Source organism: Callospermophilus lateralis, chromosome 7, assembly GCF_048772815.1.
Source record: "Callospermophilus lateralis isolate mCalLat2 chromosome 7, mCalLat2.hap1, whole genome shotgun sequence".
Classification (NCBI taxonomy): domain Eukaryota; kingdom Metazoa; phylum Chordata; class Mammalia; order Rodentia; family Sciuridae; genus Callospermophilus; species Callospermophilus lateralis.
Window position 1 is genome coordinate 75,468,414 of NC_135311.1, and position 16,719 is coordinate 75,485,132.

At 34.8% G+C, this 16,719-nt stretch overlaps 1 protein-coding gene across 5 annotated transcripts in view; it reads left to right on the forward strand.

The window, feature by feature from the left end:
• Ttll7 (tubulin tyrosine ligase like 7) overlaps window positions 1–16,719 on the forward strand; it is a 144,083-nt gene that overhangs the window by 22,412 nt on the left and 104,952 nt on the right. The gene's annotated exons all lie outside the window — the stretch shown is intronic.

Genomic DNA, 16,719 nt, shown 5'->3' on the forward strand with positions numbered 1-16,719 from the left:
AAGATAATGAAAAGAGTTTGATGGAGCTAAGAAGTGAAAATCAAGAATGTAGTTAGTATTTGGTGTTTTTATGAAATTCTTTTTTCATTAAAATTCATAGCATAGAAGAAACCATAACTTATTTGGTGTATTTTACTTGTAATTGTTCAATAAATGCCTGTTAAATTAAAAGCAAGTAGAGAAACATGAGTTGGAAAAGTATATAGTATGGAGAGCTGATCTACTTAATTAAAAAACAAAATCTGCTATGTTAAGCTCTGTGCTTTATTCATATTGCTCAGAATGACACTGCCCTTTCCAATAAAAATTCAAAAGCAAATACTTAAAAATATAAGACATAATGTGGTAGGCATTGTAACAGTGGGAATGAACTTGTGTTAGCTTTTCATTGTTATGATCAAAACACCTGACAAGAACAACTTGAAGGAGGAAAGATTTATTTTGGATAAAAATTAGTAGGTAGAGCTTAGAATATAAAGAAAAGCCCCTTTGATATCCAGTATGTAGATTTGCATAGGAACTATTTGATTCCTTCTCTGCATGGTTTCAAGATGGTAGGAAACACTAATGACAGTGGCAAATTTGCCATTCAGAAGCCAACATGGTATAGTGCAAAGAAAATTTACAGAGTTGACAGACTTGTCTAATTCTTTAACAAGTCATTGAATCTCTTTGAGTCTCAGTTTTCTCATCTGTAAAATGGAATCAATAAAGCAATTTATGAGGACAAAATGAAATAACTATCTAAACAGTGGTTCTCAAACTTGCCTGCACATTTAAATCACACAGGGGGCTTTACTAAGCTCTTACACCCAGGCTGCAATCCAGACAATTATCTCAGAAAGTATTTTTAAAAAGTTCATTTGGTTTAGTCTATGTTGAAATGCTTGGTCATAAAGGCTATAGTGAAATGTGTGTAACATGGTAGGTACTTGATACACATCTAGTTCCCTGAAACACACACAAATGACAGCCTTTAAGAGTACTTAGTATATCACGTAGAAAATGTATTTGCTTTGTTTTTACTATTGTTCTGTCAGATGATGGAATAACACAGGACTGAGATAAAAAGAGAGAAGCTGCTTATTACAGAGGAGAATGATTACTTTTATTTTCAGATGCTATCAGTGTAATTATTTCAATGAATTATAATTATTTCAAAGACAGAAAACTTAAAAATATTTTAATTAAAATTTAAACCTTAATGGCTCACAGTTGGGGATAACCTTAATTTGATACAGAGAGATACTTGAAACATATAACAATCTTAATTTTTTAGCAAAGATATATTCATATTATGTAGATCATGTCTACATAATAAGTGTTCTACATAATATGCAGACATGTAGATGTATTTTTTCTTTATAATAGTTGGTCGACTTCTAGTATTTTTGTGAAATATCGAAACCAGAGTTGAATCTTATAAAGACTGACATGTATTGTTAATATGATAATTTGCCTCCTGGCTTTATGCTGCTGTCATCATTATCAAATTATCTCCTCTGACCGTGGAACCTGAGTCTCTGAGTATAGATACATCTGTTAGCCACCAAAATCTATTAGGCCAACATCATGAAGACAAGAACATATTTTATGTGTTTATTTACATGATCTATATTTTCCATTATATCAAATAGAATATTTAGCAGTCTGCTTGTATACTTTTTAAAAATTATTGTTTGTTTTGACTTTGGTCTTAGAAAGGTCATTTATTTATTGGAATTATTTTTTCAGTATGATTTTTTTCCCATAATAACTACTTTGAAAAGAACATCTAGAATAATAATTATTTGAAATATTCATTTAAGAAAGAACTTACTTATTCTTCTCATAGTCTTTACTGTTGCTAATTTTCAGCAATCGTATATGTTCCTTATATTAGGTGCACATTCAGACAACAAAACAAGCATTTTTCCTATTTCTAGGAAATTGATTTATAAATTGGTATATTAATTTTGCTTAGGTGAAATGCAAATTTGTTTTCTTTTACTTTTGTGGTTTTTAGATCAACATGTTCAATTATTAGAACATTTGTAGACTACCTATATCCTCAAATTTAAGTGAGTTAATGCATGTAAAATTCTTTAAATAATACCTGGCACATAGATTTAATAAATATTAGTTATTGTCTGCTGTAAGTGGTTTAGAAAACTGAATAATGTAAAAGTACATTAGAACAGAGCCAGATACTTGCAAAATAAATTAGAGAATTTTAAATTTTATGACTGAGTATAAAAGTTTATATTTCTGCTTTCTAGTGTTTACCACCTGAAAAGGAAATGCTTGACACACCAATAGGTGTCTTGTATTCAGAGATGAAATTAAGATTGAAGTTTCTGGTTCCAGGAAGGAAAAATAGCATTAGGAGGCTTAACTAATATTGTTAAAAAATTCTGATATTAAGGATATTAAGAAAATTGAAGAATTATAAGTCTAGGGAAATGCCCAATTTTTTATTTTGTTAGACTTTGTAGGCAAAAGGTGTTTACTCAATAGCAATAGAACAGTTTTAAAGGAAATTATTAGTAGAGAAAGATCATCATTTTCTGAATGTAGGATTTGAATGAATAGGCAGTTGTTTCCATAGCTTTCCAATATGACAAAACCCAAACTGGTAATAATCCACTTGGATTGAATTACAGAATTTGTGAGAGGTATCTAAAGCAATTGTTGAATCTTATGAAGACTGACATGTATTAGTATGATCATCTTCTGTATGGTTCTTTGCTTTGGTCATTATCATATTACCTCTTCTGACACTGTGGAACCTTAAGAGTCCCTTGTGATTGACAGTTGAAATCTAGAACCTGTCATGGATAGATTTTGGGACAGTATTACCAGAGGCTATATGATTTACTTAGGATTAATAATTAAGCATATTTCATAGAAGGTAATGAGCTCATGCATTCCTCTGTGACTAAGAAAACCGACTTGATTTTGCCAAGCAGAAAAATGTAACTCCCAATCCCTCCCTCGAATCTTCTTCCATCTGCTTTCTTCCCTCACTATATTTTTTCTTTCTCCTTCCATTTCTTTTTGAAGAGGATTCTTTTTAACTGCATTCTTTTGAAAAATGTTCACATATAAACAGGGTAATATATATTTCCATTCTGTATTGCCTTTCTTTAAAGAGCTTGAAATGTGTTAAAATGATGTTAATGAAAAAATAAGTAATGACATTGTTGGTCATGATCATATAACTGTGTTTTTAAAGGTGCTGTGTTGTGCCTTCTGATCATCTTTATTGACATCTGAAAAGAAGGTAGTAGTGCACGTAGAGAGTTAGCTCACTATGGAGGTCAGTCATGGTAGGGTTGTTGAATCTGAACATGGAAAACAGTATAGGGATGAATTTGCAGCCTGGCTGCAGCAAGGTGGATGGATCAAAAAATTTTTTTTTAAAAAAAGTAATGAACTGATGTTGGAATTGCATCCTCTAGAATTCAGGATGGCTTTAGGTAAGTCAGCAAAATTCTTTAATCTCAGTTTCTTCATTGTTAAATGAAGAAAATAATCTTTATTAAGTTGACTTTTCAGTGTTGTGAAGAAAGCAGGGATTAAGAGTATGAATGCCAAACTAAGACTGTTTTTGCGTAAGTAGTAGGATACCAGTCCTATCACTTACAGCAGTGTATCTTTATCTTTTCATCTTCAAAATGGGAATGAAAGTAGTACCAATTTTTGAGGTTTTGCTAGGTATTGTATAAGATAACCTATATAATGCTAAACACAGTGTTTTCACAGAGAGAGCAAATATTCATTCATTCACTCATTCAAGAAATGTTTATTGAGTGCCTGTTACGTCCCAGATACTTTTATAGATGCTTAGGATATGTAAGCAAACCAAATAGTACTCTTCTTTGCAAGTTTATAGTCTAATGAGAGAGAATTAAACACACAATTACTATGCTAAATGTTGTAAAAGAAAGGCACTTAAGGGTGTGAGAGTCCTGTCAGGGGAAAGATGAACTGTAAGTAGGCAAAGGCTAAAGACAGGAAGGGTTGGATTCCAGGAAGAAGGAATAGAATATGCAGAGTTCGTGTAGTAGGAATATGTGGTGGGTGACTACAACACGGAGAGTGAAAGGGAAGGTGACTCAGGATCTGAATGGAAAGACGGGAAGGCTAACAGGTACTTTGTTCTGTTGGGGCTTCCCACAGGGAGGCAGAATCTCTGAAAATGATTTGGAATAAGGTGTTACAGGTCCTGGAAGATGGCTACTAAGGACTGGTATCTCTGCATCTGGTGGTGAATCAGCAAGGCAAGGTATCATGAAGAACAGCTAGACATCAATTGAAACTCACTAGGATAAAACCAGAGTCTGTGTCAGACTCTCACTCTTTGCAGCCTTGACCATGTGGTTGACCTCTATGAGGAGCTGGTGCTCTTTGCCAAGGAGCTGCATACATGCCTAACCTTGGGGGCCTAGGTTTGGAGGAGCCGAAGGAGAAGTGCTGGCAAGAGCTAAGGAAGCTGCGGAGTCAAGTGTTTTACTATGTCAACAAGGGGAGCAAGCAGACCCATGCCAGTATATAGGAGCTATAATGGGGCCTTATATTAACTTTTAGAGCATAATGATCCATACTTTAATTCTGCCTTTCAAAATCACATGCTAACTTACTTGTCTAACTCCAACTTGGAACCAGGCAGGGAAGGGAATTTATGGAATATTGTTAGCTTAACTGACAGTATCTTTCCTCAAAAGGTCTTTTTTGGCTCTGATTAGGGTTTTGGTTTTCATGATGTGAACATTGAAAAGCCATCAGAAACAGCTGAAGTGTTGAGGTGAAGAGAAATGGGAGAATAACATGGCAAGATTTGTATTTTGAAATCCTGAATTCCATTTCAGAAAATAAATTGAAAGAGATTGAGGGTGGAGATAAGTACTGTTAGGAAGTTAGTACAGTGGTCCAAGTGAAAGGTGATGGTGGCTAGGATTAGAGATGCAGGCAAAGAGGATGTGAACAAGTAACAGTGTGTCCCAGAGATATTCAGAGGGTAAAAAACACAGGATTTGGGGATGAAATTGCTTAGAGCCAAGGGAGAAGAATACATTTCGGGTATTTGGTGGCTTTGAGAATATCCAGATGTAAACATTTAGTAGACAGTATAATACTGATATTAGTCATTGTTATAGGAGTAGAAGCAGCAGTAACAGAGCAGTTTGTTTATATTATTATCATTGACTTATTTTTCAGGGACATAATACTATTTTAATTTTATGGATATTCAGTATCCTGATTATTCCCTGGCATAGAATAGGCTAGATTTTTATATCCCTCCTTTATTCTTTCACTAAATCTTTGCATAAGGATACATTTTTTACTCTTTTCTCTATGTCTGTTAATTCCATTTCCTTCCAGTTCCTAGATGATCCTCTTGACTTAGTTTGGGGGTCAGCACACTTTTCCTGTATAACATCAGTTAGTTTCTTTTACAACTATTGAACTCTTATCTTTTTTAGGGCAAAAGCACATATGGACAATACATTAACAAATTGGGCTGACTGTTCAGTAAGTCTTCCTGTCCTCTTCAACTGTGTAAGTTTTCTGGTACAAATACTGCATCTACTTGACTCCTTTTAAATTTATTTATCCATTTTATTTATTTGATTTTAATTCAGTAAATCTTTATTTACAGAATAGGCATGAGGTGAATGTGGCCTATGAGTGGTAGTTAGTTAGACCCTTGTGCCTAGCCCATCATGTGCTTCACTTTTGTTTTATTTTTAATTATCTTCAACCTACTGGCTCTCAAATATGTTCAAGTTTTTTTTTCTAACATCTACACCTTCCCTTTACCGCTCTCCCAAGAAACTTTCATTGAGACCTTCTTTTGCCAAAATTATATATCATCTTCTTTCCTCTCACTTCTTGAAGACTATCTCTTCCCATCTAGTTATCTTAGTAATTCTGATTTGTCCTATTGCTGCTTCAAAACTAATCATGAACTTTTCTAAATAAGGTGACCTCCCTTTTTTCATCTTTGTGGTATCTCATGTGGTTGCCCAAGATGTGCCTTTTGGAAACTTTGTTCTGCCCTTGACTGCTGTGACCTTGGAGTGTGACCTCATTCTCTGCCTCTCTCCGATGGCTGTATATCACTACCTTTTTAATACTTCAGGGACAACATATTTAGAATAAACTGCACAGATCTTAAGAGTCCAGCTTAGCTATACCCAGATCAATTTATGGAATTTTTTCAGCAACCCAGAAGTCTCCTTCACGACTCTTCCCATCAATTACCCTGATCCTTCCATCCCCCACCACATTTCTTTTCCTTTTTCCTCTCTAACTTCTATATATGAGAGAAAGCATACTACCCTTTGGCTTATTTCATTTAACATAATGATCTCAAGTTCCATCCATTTGCCTGCACATGACATCATGTCATTTTTCTTTATGACTGAATAAAACTTTATTGAGTATATATACCACATTTTCTTTATTCATTCCTCTGCTCGTGAATACCCAGGCTGGTTCCATAGTTTGGCTGTTATGAATTGTGCTAAAGCGGCAGGCTTTATTAAATACCCTTTACTGGCTGCCTTCCCTTCCCTCTGATAAGTCTCTGGTCCTGTACCAGTGTTTCCTGCACTTTACAAAACTACTTGTATTTGAATCCTCATATCAAGGTTTGTTCCTGGAGAAGCTGAACTAAGACAGATTTCTTGGGTAATGCCTACAGCGACTTAACTTGTAAATATCCTCTAATTTTCAGCTGCTTCCTGGAGTGACTACTTGGACATATCTCAAATAATGACATGTCCAAATAAAATCAGAACTTGAAAAATGAAGTGCTTTTGCATTGATTATGAAGAGAAGATATCTAAGATTTTGTCACTATGCTTTCTTTCTATTCATTTCTGAAGGAACAATATTTTAAATGATTCAGTATGTACTGAGTGTTCCTAATTTTCTCTGACTTGGGTGTGAATAGCACCTCATACAAATATAACTTATATTGTAGCTCACTGTTAGCTATTTTTACATGATGATCTCAGCCTTGGCTTGAATTCCTGGAATATGGGATCAGTTATTTTATATTTTGATTTACTCTAGAAGTATTAACTTCAGAGGTGGTTTAAGAAATATTTCAAGTACTGAAATAAAGACAAATGTTGTAATTCACATATATAATCCTGGGTGCTACTGGGAATGGCCAAATTTATAGATTATTTTAAGAGGTTTTGTGAATATTATATGTTAACATTCATCCTGACATATCATTTATAATTGATTTTTTTCTTATATTTGCTTTGAAATATTAAGAGCTTTTAAAAAACAAATTGAATTTAATATGTGAAGTAGATAAGCAAGAAATATAATATACCAGTTTTTCCCCTGGCTAGGTTATAGTAAATATATAAAGATTTGAAAAAGAAATATAATAGTTTAGACACATTTGTGTAGTTGTAATAAGATTAAAAAATCTTTTTTTGACATTATTCATTCACGGTAAAATAAATATTATTTCATTTACTATAAATCCTTACTCAAATAATTATGTCCTTTATATGCCAGGAAAATCTCTTCATAGTCACTTTTAAAGACAATATCATATTCTGCTCTTTGTCCATAACTTCACTATTTAATTTCTTTATTGGATACATTTAGATTGTTTTCAGTTAGCAGTATTTCTAAATAATGTCTTGCCATACATTCTTGTTCACAAACTGCCTCAGTATTTTGAATATTATTAAAACTAGTTTCTAGAAGTGGAATTATCAAATTAAGAGCATAGCTACAGAACACATTTTAGGCTTTTGCTAATGCTTTCCAGAAGGTTTGCTTTAGTGATGGTCCGCATTTTAAGAATTTTTTAATTCTAATTTGTTATATATGACAGCAGAATGCATTACAATTCATATACATATAGAACACGATTTTTCATGTCTCTGGTTGTACACAAAGTAGAGTTGCACCATTCATGTCTTCATACATGTACTTAGGCTAATGATGTCCATCCATCTCATTCCACCTACCTCCATGCCCCAACCTTTCCCCTCCCCGCCCTTTGCTCTATCTAGAGTTCCTCTAATCCTCCCATGCCCCACCCCTACCCCATTATGAATCAGCATCCTTATATCAGAGAAAACATTTGGCATTTGGTTTTTTGGGATTGGCTAACTTCACTTAGCATTATATTCTCCAACTCTATCCATTTACCTGCAAATGACATGATTTTATTTTCTTTTAATGCTGAATATTATTCCATTGTGTGTATCACATTATATATAAATCACATTATATATATATCACATTATCTATATATCTATATATCTATATATATATCACATTTTCTTTATCCATTCATAAACTGAAGGGGATCTAGGTTGGTTCCACAGTTTAGCTATTGTGAATTGTGCAGCTATAAACATTAATATGGCTGTGTTTCTGTAGAATGCTGTTTTTAAGTCCTTTGGGTATATACTGAGGAGTGAGATAGCTGCGTCAATGGTGGTTCCAGTCCCAGTTTTTCAAGGAATCTCCATACTGCTTTCCATATTGGCTGCACCAATTTGTAGTCCCCAGCAGTGTATGAGTGTGCCTTTTCCCCCCATCCTTGCCAACACTTATTGTTGTTTATATTCTTAATAGGTGCCATTCTGACTGGAGTGAGATGAAATTGTAGTTTTGATTTGCATTTCTCTAATTGCTAGAGATGTTTATTGATTGATTGTATATCATCTTATGAGAAGTATATCTTCAGTTCCTTGACCCATTTATTTATTGAGTTATTTGTTTATTTGGTGCTTAGCTTTTTGAGTTCTTTATATACCCTAGAGATTAGTGCTCTATCTGATATGCATGTGGTAAAAAATTGTTCCCAAAATGTAAGGTCTCTATTCACCTTGCAGATTGTTTCTTTTGCTGAGAAGAAGCTTGTTAGTTTGAATCCATCCCACTTACTGATTCTTTTTTTAAAACATATATATATATATACACACACACACACACACACACACACACACATATATGTGTCTGTATACACACACATATATATATGTGTATATATATATATATACGTATATATATATATATATATATATATATATAGTTGTAGTTGGACACAATACCTTTATTTTATTTATTTATTTTTATGTGGTGCTGAGGATCAAATTCAACACCTCGCAAATGCTAGGCAAGCGTTCTACCGCTGAGCCACAACCCCAGCCCCCATTTATTGATTCTTGATTTTAATTCTTGTGGTATATGAGTCATATTAAGGAAGTTGGGGCCTAATCTGACATGATGGAGATTTGGGCCTACTTTTTCTTCTAATAGGTGCTGGGTCTCTGAGTTAATTTCTAGGTCCTTGATCTACTTTGAGTTGAGTTTTGTGCATGGTGAGAGATAGGGATTTAATTTCATTTTGTTGCATATGGATTTCCAGTTTTCCCAGAACCTTTGTTGAAGAGGTTGTCTTTTCTCCAATATATGTTTTTGGTGCCTTTGTCTAATATAAGATAACTATAGTTATGTGGGTTTGTCTCTGTGTCCTCTATTCTGTACCATTGTTCTACAAGTCTATTTTGGTGCCAGTAACATGCTGTTTTTGTTACTAGTGCTCAGTAGTATAGTTTAAGTTCTGATATAGTGATGCCACCTGCTTCACTCTCCTTGCTAAGGATTGCTTTAGCTATTCTGGGTCTCTTATTTTCCAGATGAATTTCATGACTGTTTTTTCTATTTCTACGAGGAAAGTCATTTAGATTTTGATTGGAATTGCATTAAATCTGAATAGTGCTTTTGGTAGTATGATCATTTTGAATATTAATTCTGTCTATTCAAGAACAAGGGAGATCTTTCCATCTTCTAAGGTCTTCTTTAATGTTTTTCTTTAGTGTTCTATAGCTTTTGTTGTGGAGGTCTTTCATCTCTTTTGTTAAGTTGATTCCCAAGTATTTTTGTTTTTTTTGAGGCTATTGTAAATGGGATAGTTTTCCTCATTTTCCTCTCAGAGGATTTGTCACTGATGTTCAGAAATGCCTTTGATTAATGGGTGTTGATTTTATCTCCTGCTACTTTGCCAAATTCATTTATTAGTTCTAGAAGTTTTCTGGTGGAATTTTTTTGGGTCTTCTAGGTATAGAATCATATCATCGGCAAATAGTGCTAATTTGAGTTCTTCTTTTCCTATCCATATCCTTTTAATTTCTTTCCTCTGTCTACTTGCTCTGGCTAGAGTTCAAGAACTCTGTTAAATAGAAGTGGTGAAAGAGGGCATCCCTGTATTGTTCCAGTTTTAGAGGGAATGCTTTCAATTTTTCTCCATTTAAAATGATGTTGACTTGGGGCTTAGCATAGATAGCTTTTTTTTTTTTTTTTTTTTGGTAAAGAGAGAGAGAGAGAGAGAGAGACAGAGAGAATTTTTAAATATTTATTTATTTATTTATTTAGTTTTCGGCGGACACAACATCTTTGTTTGTATGTGGTGCTGAGGATCGAACCCGGGCCACACGCACGCCAGGCGAGCGCGCTACCGCTTGAGCCACATCCCCAGCCCACATAGATAGCTTTTACAATGTTGAGATATGTTCCTGATATCTCTAGTAGTCCTAGTGTTTTGAGCATGAAGGGGTGCTGTATTTTTTCACATACTTTCTCTGCATCTATTGAGATGATCATATGGTTTTTATGTTTGAATCTATTGATGTGATGAATTACATTTATTGATTTCCATATGTTGAACCAACCTTGCATCCCTGAGATTAACCCTACTTGATTGTGTTACACTATCTTTTTTAATGTATTTTTGTATTTGAGTCACCAGAATTTTATTGAGAATTTTTGCATCTATGTTCTTTAGAGATATCGGCCTGACGTTTACTTTCTTTGGTATGTCTTTGCCTGGTTTTGGAATGGGTAATACTGGCCTCATAGAATGTGTTTGGAAGTGCTCCCTGTTTTTGTATTTCATAAAATAATTTGAAGAGCATTGCTATTAGTTCTTCGTTAAAGGTCTTGTAGAACTCAGCTGTGTATCCATCTGGTCTTGGGCTTTTCTTGGTTGGTAGGCTGCTGATAAGCATCTTCTATTTCATTGCTTGAAATTGATCTGTTTAAATTGTGCATATCATCCTAATTCAATTTGGACAAATCATAAGGCTCTAGAAATTTTCTATTTTATATGAGTAAAAATTTTCAAAATAATTTATAACTATCTTCTGTATTTCTGTAGTGTCTGTTGTAATATTTCCTTTTTCATCACATATGTTAGTAATTTCAGTTTTCTCTTTCTTTTCATTAGCATGGCTAGGGGTTTGCCAATTTTATTTATTTTTTCAAAGAACCAATTTTTGTTTTGACAATTTTTTCAATTATTTCTTTTGTTTCAATTTTATTGATTTCAGCTCTGATTTAATTATTTCCTGTCTTCTACTGCTTTTGGTGTTGTTTTGTTCTTTGTTTTCTAGGGCTTTGAGATGTAATGTTAGGTCATTTATTTGTTGACTTTTCCTGCTTTTAAGGAATGAACTTCTTGCAGTGAATTTTCCTCTTAGTACTGCCTTCATAGTGTCCCAGAGATTTTGATATGTTGTATCAGCGTTTTCATTTACTAAGAATTTTTTTAATCACCTCCTTGATATCTTTTCAAACTCATTGTTCATTCAGTAACATATTATTTAGTCTCTAGGTGTTGGAGTAGCGTTTATTTCTTATTTTATCATTGATTTCTAATTTCATTCCATTGTGATCTGATAAAATGTAGGGTAGTATCTCTATTGTATTTGATAAGAGTTGCTTTGTGGCATAATATACAGTGTATTTTAGAGAAGGATCCTTGTGCTGCTGAGAAGTGTAGTAAGCCATTGTTGTAAATTGTGGCCGCCATTAGAAGATGGCGCCGGCTTCCACTGTGGCCTGTGATAAATCAAATTCCTTTGTGGAGAGTTGGCACGCTATCTCTTGCCACCCTATAAGAAAGACCCACGCGGCGGTTTAAGATTGGTACGTGGGAGGCTTTATTAGGCTGTGCTTGGGCCCTCGAGAAGAGGAAGAAGAAAGAAAGGGAGTCACTAAAAGATACTTAAATCAAGGCCTGAATAAACTGCTGAAAGAAGATTCCTGAGTTGCGTCTTCCTTGCGGGCAAGGGGTCGCGACAGAGAAGAAAGTGTATTCACTTGTTGATGGATAATATACTCTTTATATGTCAGTTAAATCTAAGTTATTGATTGTATTATTGAGTTCTATAATTTTTTCATTCAGCTTTTGTTTGGAAGATCTATTCAATGGTGAAAGAGGTGTGATAAAGTCACCCAGAATTATTATGTTGTGGTCTGTTTGACTCTTGAACTTGAGAAGAGTTTGTTTGATGAACGTAGATGATTCATTGTTTGGGGCATATATATTTATAATTGTTATGTCTTGTTGATGTATGGTTCCCTTGAGCAGTATGTAATGTCCTTCTTTATCCCTTTTGATTAACTTTAGCTTGAAGTCTACTTTATTTGATATGAGGATGGAAACCCCTGCTTGCTTCTGAGGTCCATGTGAGTGGTATGATTTTTCCCAACCTTTCACCTTCAGTCTGTGGATATCTTTTCCTATGAGATGAATCCCTTGGAGGCAGCATATTGTTCGGTCTTGTTTTTTTTTTTTTTTTTTTTTTTTTTTTGATCCACTCTGCTAGCCTATGTCTTTTGATTGGTAAGTTTAGGCCATTAACATTCAGGGTTATTATTGAAATATGATTTGTATTCTCAGCCATTTTTGTTATTTAACTTGACTTGGTCTCTCCTTTGATTCATTTTTCCTTTAGTATACTACCTCCCTCTGCTGATTTTCATTTCCTCTTCATGGAATATTTTGCCAAGGACGTTCTATAGTGCCAGCTTTCTAGTTGTAAATTCTTTTACCTTTTTTTATTTTATTTTATTGTTTTAATTGATTTTATTTTTTAAATACATGACAGCAGAATGCATTACAATTCTTATCACACATATGGAACACAATTTTTCACATCTTTGTATATAAAGTGTGTTCACCACAAATCATGTCTTCATATATGTACTTTGGATAATGATGTCCATCACATTCCACCATTCTTACTAATCCTCTGCCTCTTCCCTTTTCCTCCCACCCCTCTTCCCTATCTAGAATTTATCTATTTCTCCCATGCTACCCTCCCTATCCACTATGAGTTATACCCAAAAGGACTTAAAAACAACATACTACAGGGACACAGACACATCAATGTTTATAGCAGCACAATTCACAATAGCTAAACTTTGGAGCCAACCTAGATGCCCTTCAGTGGATGAATGGATAAAAGAAATGTGGCATATATACACAATGGAATTTTACTCAGCAATAAAATAGAATAAAAATCATGGCATTTGCAGGTAAATGGATGGGCATTGGAGAAGATTAGCTAAGTGAAGTTAACCAATCCCCAAAAAACAAATGCCGAATGTTTTCTCTTTTAACTTTTGTTTATTATTTTATCATGAAATCTAAAGCTTAATTTGCTGTATATGAGATTCTTGGTTGACATACTTTTTTTTTTTTTTCAGAGCTTGGTATTTGTTGTTCCAGGATCTCCTGGCTTTGAGGGTCTGGGTTGAAAAATCTGCTGAGATACGAATTGGTTTCCCCCTGTATGTGATCTGATTCCTTTCTCTTTCAGCCTTTAAGATTCTATCCTTATTCTATATGCTAGGCATTTTCATTATAATGTGCCCTGGTATAGATCTATTGTAAGTTTGTACATTTGGTGTCCTGTAAGCCTCTTGTATTTGATTTTTCATTTCATTCTTACGTTTGCGAAATTTTCTGTTTTTATCTCATTGAAGAGATGGTGCATTCCTTTGGTTTGAAACTCTGTGCCTTCCTCTATCCCAATAAGTTTTAGATTAAGTCTTTTGATGCTATCCCATAATTCTTGGATGTTCTGTTCATGGTTTCTTACTATCCTCACTGTGTGGTCAACTTTATTTTTCAGATTGTGTACTTTGTCTTCATTTTCTGACGTTTAGTTTTCCAAGTGATCCAGTCTATTGTTGATGTTTTGTATTGAGTTTTTCATTTGATTCATTGTTTCCTTCATTTCAAAGATTTCTGATTTTTTTTCAAAGTCTCCATCTCTTTCTTATCTTTTGCTACCTGTATTTGCTCCGTTATCTCTTTGTTGGTATGATCAATGGATGCCTGCATTTGCTCCCTTATTTGTTTATTGGTGTCATCAATGGTTGCCTGTATTTGCTCTCTTATCTCTTTGTTGGAGTGATCAATTTTTGCCTGTATTTGCTCATTTGGGTCATTATTTAATCACAGATCATTTTAATTATGAACGTCCTGAACTCCGTCTCTGACATTTCATCAACTGCACTGTCCATGGGTTCTGTTATTGTAGTGTCCTGTTTGTTTGGGGCATTTTCCGCTCTTGTTTTTTCATGTTGTCTATGTGTCTTCCTTTCTTTCAGTGTGGATCTGAGATATTATAGTTTCTACCATATAATTTTGTAGTATCCCTGCAGATTATCTGTACCTCATCTTGGTGTTGGTCTTCCAGACCCTACCTGTATCCCATGATGGATGCTACTGCAGCTAAAGATGGGGGCGACAATAGCGGAGGTAACTTGAGATAGCAGTGGAGGTGCCCCAAGATGGATGCAGTGTCTTTCAGAGATGGGGCTGAAAGGGTGGGCCTTACGCTGGCTTTGGGATGCCTGCTCCAGTTGCAGCTGCTTTTAGGCCTTGTCTGTTATCCCAAGGTAGAGGCTACTGTGTGGTGAAGGCTATGGAGTTGTCTGCAATGTCCCAAGATAGAAGTGGGTTAGGCCTGAGCTCTCAGGTGTGGGGAGGTGGCAGACCTGGGTCTACACTGGTCCTGGGTTCCCTCACAGGTTGGTGGAGGTGGATCTGGTCCTGAGCTCTGTCTGGTGTCTGCTGGTCGGTGAAGGTGGTCCGGTCCTGTACTGGAGCCAGAGCTCCAGCTGAGGTCTGCTGGTGGCGAGATGGACCCGGGCCTACCTTGGGCCTGGGCTCCTGTGCAGGTTCTTTTCATATTTTTTTTTTTTTTTTTTAAAGAGAGAGTGCGAGAGAGGGAGGGAGAGAGAGAGAGAGAGAGAGAGAAGTTTTTAATATTTATTTTTTTTTAGTTCTCGGCAGACACAACATCTTTGTTTGCATGTGGTGCTGAGGATCGAACCCGGGCCGCACGCATGCCAGGCAAGCGCGCTACCGCTTGAGCCACATCCCCAGCCCTCTTTTCATATTTTTAATTGATACGTTATAATTATATACAATAGTGGGATTTGTTACATATTCATACATGCACAGTAGAACAATATAATTTGGTCAGTTTTGTACCCCAGTATCTCTTCTTTTCCTCCCCTCCTCCTTCCTCCTGTTTCCTTTTCTCTACTTTACTGGTTTCCTTTCTATTTTCATGAGATTCTTCAAACCTTTTTTTAACCCTTCTATTTTTTTTCTCTAACTTCCACATTTGAGAGAAAACTTACGACTCTTGACCTTCTGAGTTTGACATTTCTTTTAACATAATACTTTTAAGTTCCATCCATTTTCCTGCAAATGAAAAGAATTTTATTCTTTTCTTTGGTTAAATAAAACTCAGTTATGTATACATAACCCATTTTCCTTATCCATTCACCCATTGATAGACACCTTGGCTGATTCCATAGTTTGGCTATAAACAGGATACGCACATGTCGTTATGGTATGATGATTTAAATTCTTTAGGATAGATGCCAAGGAGTGATATGGCTGGGTCATATTGTGGTTCTATTCCCAGTCTTTTGAGGAACCTCCATACTGATTTCCAGTGTTTGTACTAATTAACAATTCCACCAAGAATGTAAAAGTGTTCCTTTTCCCCTACATCCTCTCCAGCATCTATTATTGTTTGTATTCTTGATGGCTGACATTCTAACTGAAGTGAGGTGAAATCTCATATAGTTTAAATTTGCATATTTCAGTTAATATGTGGACTATTTTATCATATATTTGTTGTTCATTTGTATTGTTTAGTTCATTTGCCCATTTATTAGTTAGGGTAGTGGTTTTTTTTTTGTGTGTGTGTGGGTTTGAGTTCTTTGTGTATTCTGGATATTAATCCTCTGTCAGAAAAGTAGCTAGTAAAGATTTTATCCCATTCTGTAGGTTCTCTCTTTTCACTCTTGTTTCCTTTGCTGTGCACAAGCTTTTTAATTTGAGGCCATCTCATTTATTAATTTTTGGTATTGTTTCCTGAGCTTTAGGAGTTCCATTGAGGAAGTTATTGCTTGTGCCTGTATGTTGGAGTGTTACCTGTAGGTTTTCTTATAGCAGTTGCAGAGTTTCTGGTTTAATTCCTAGGTCTTTGATTCATTTTGAGTTGAGTTTTGTGCAGGGTGAGAGATAGGATGTAGTCTCATTCTTTTGCATATAGATTACCAGTTTTTGTAGCATAATTTGTTAAAAAGTCTTTTCTCCAATGTATATTTTTGGCACTTTGTCAAATATAAGATGGTTGCATCTTTTTGGATTTGTCTTTGTGTTTTCTATTCTGTTTCATTGATCTATGTGTCTGTTTTTATGCCAGTATTATGCAACTTTTTATTTTTTTGCTATAGCTCTGTAACATAATTTGAAGTTCAGTATTGGGATGCCATCAGCATTGCTTTTTAAAAACTTTTTTATTAGGAATATTTTTCTTTTTTATTTACATACATGACAGTAGGATTAATTTTGACATAATTACAAAAACATGG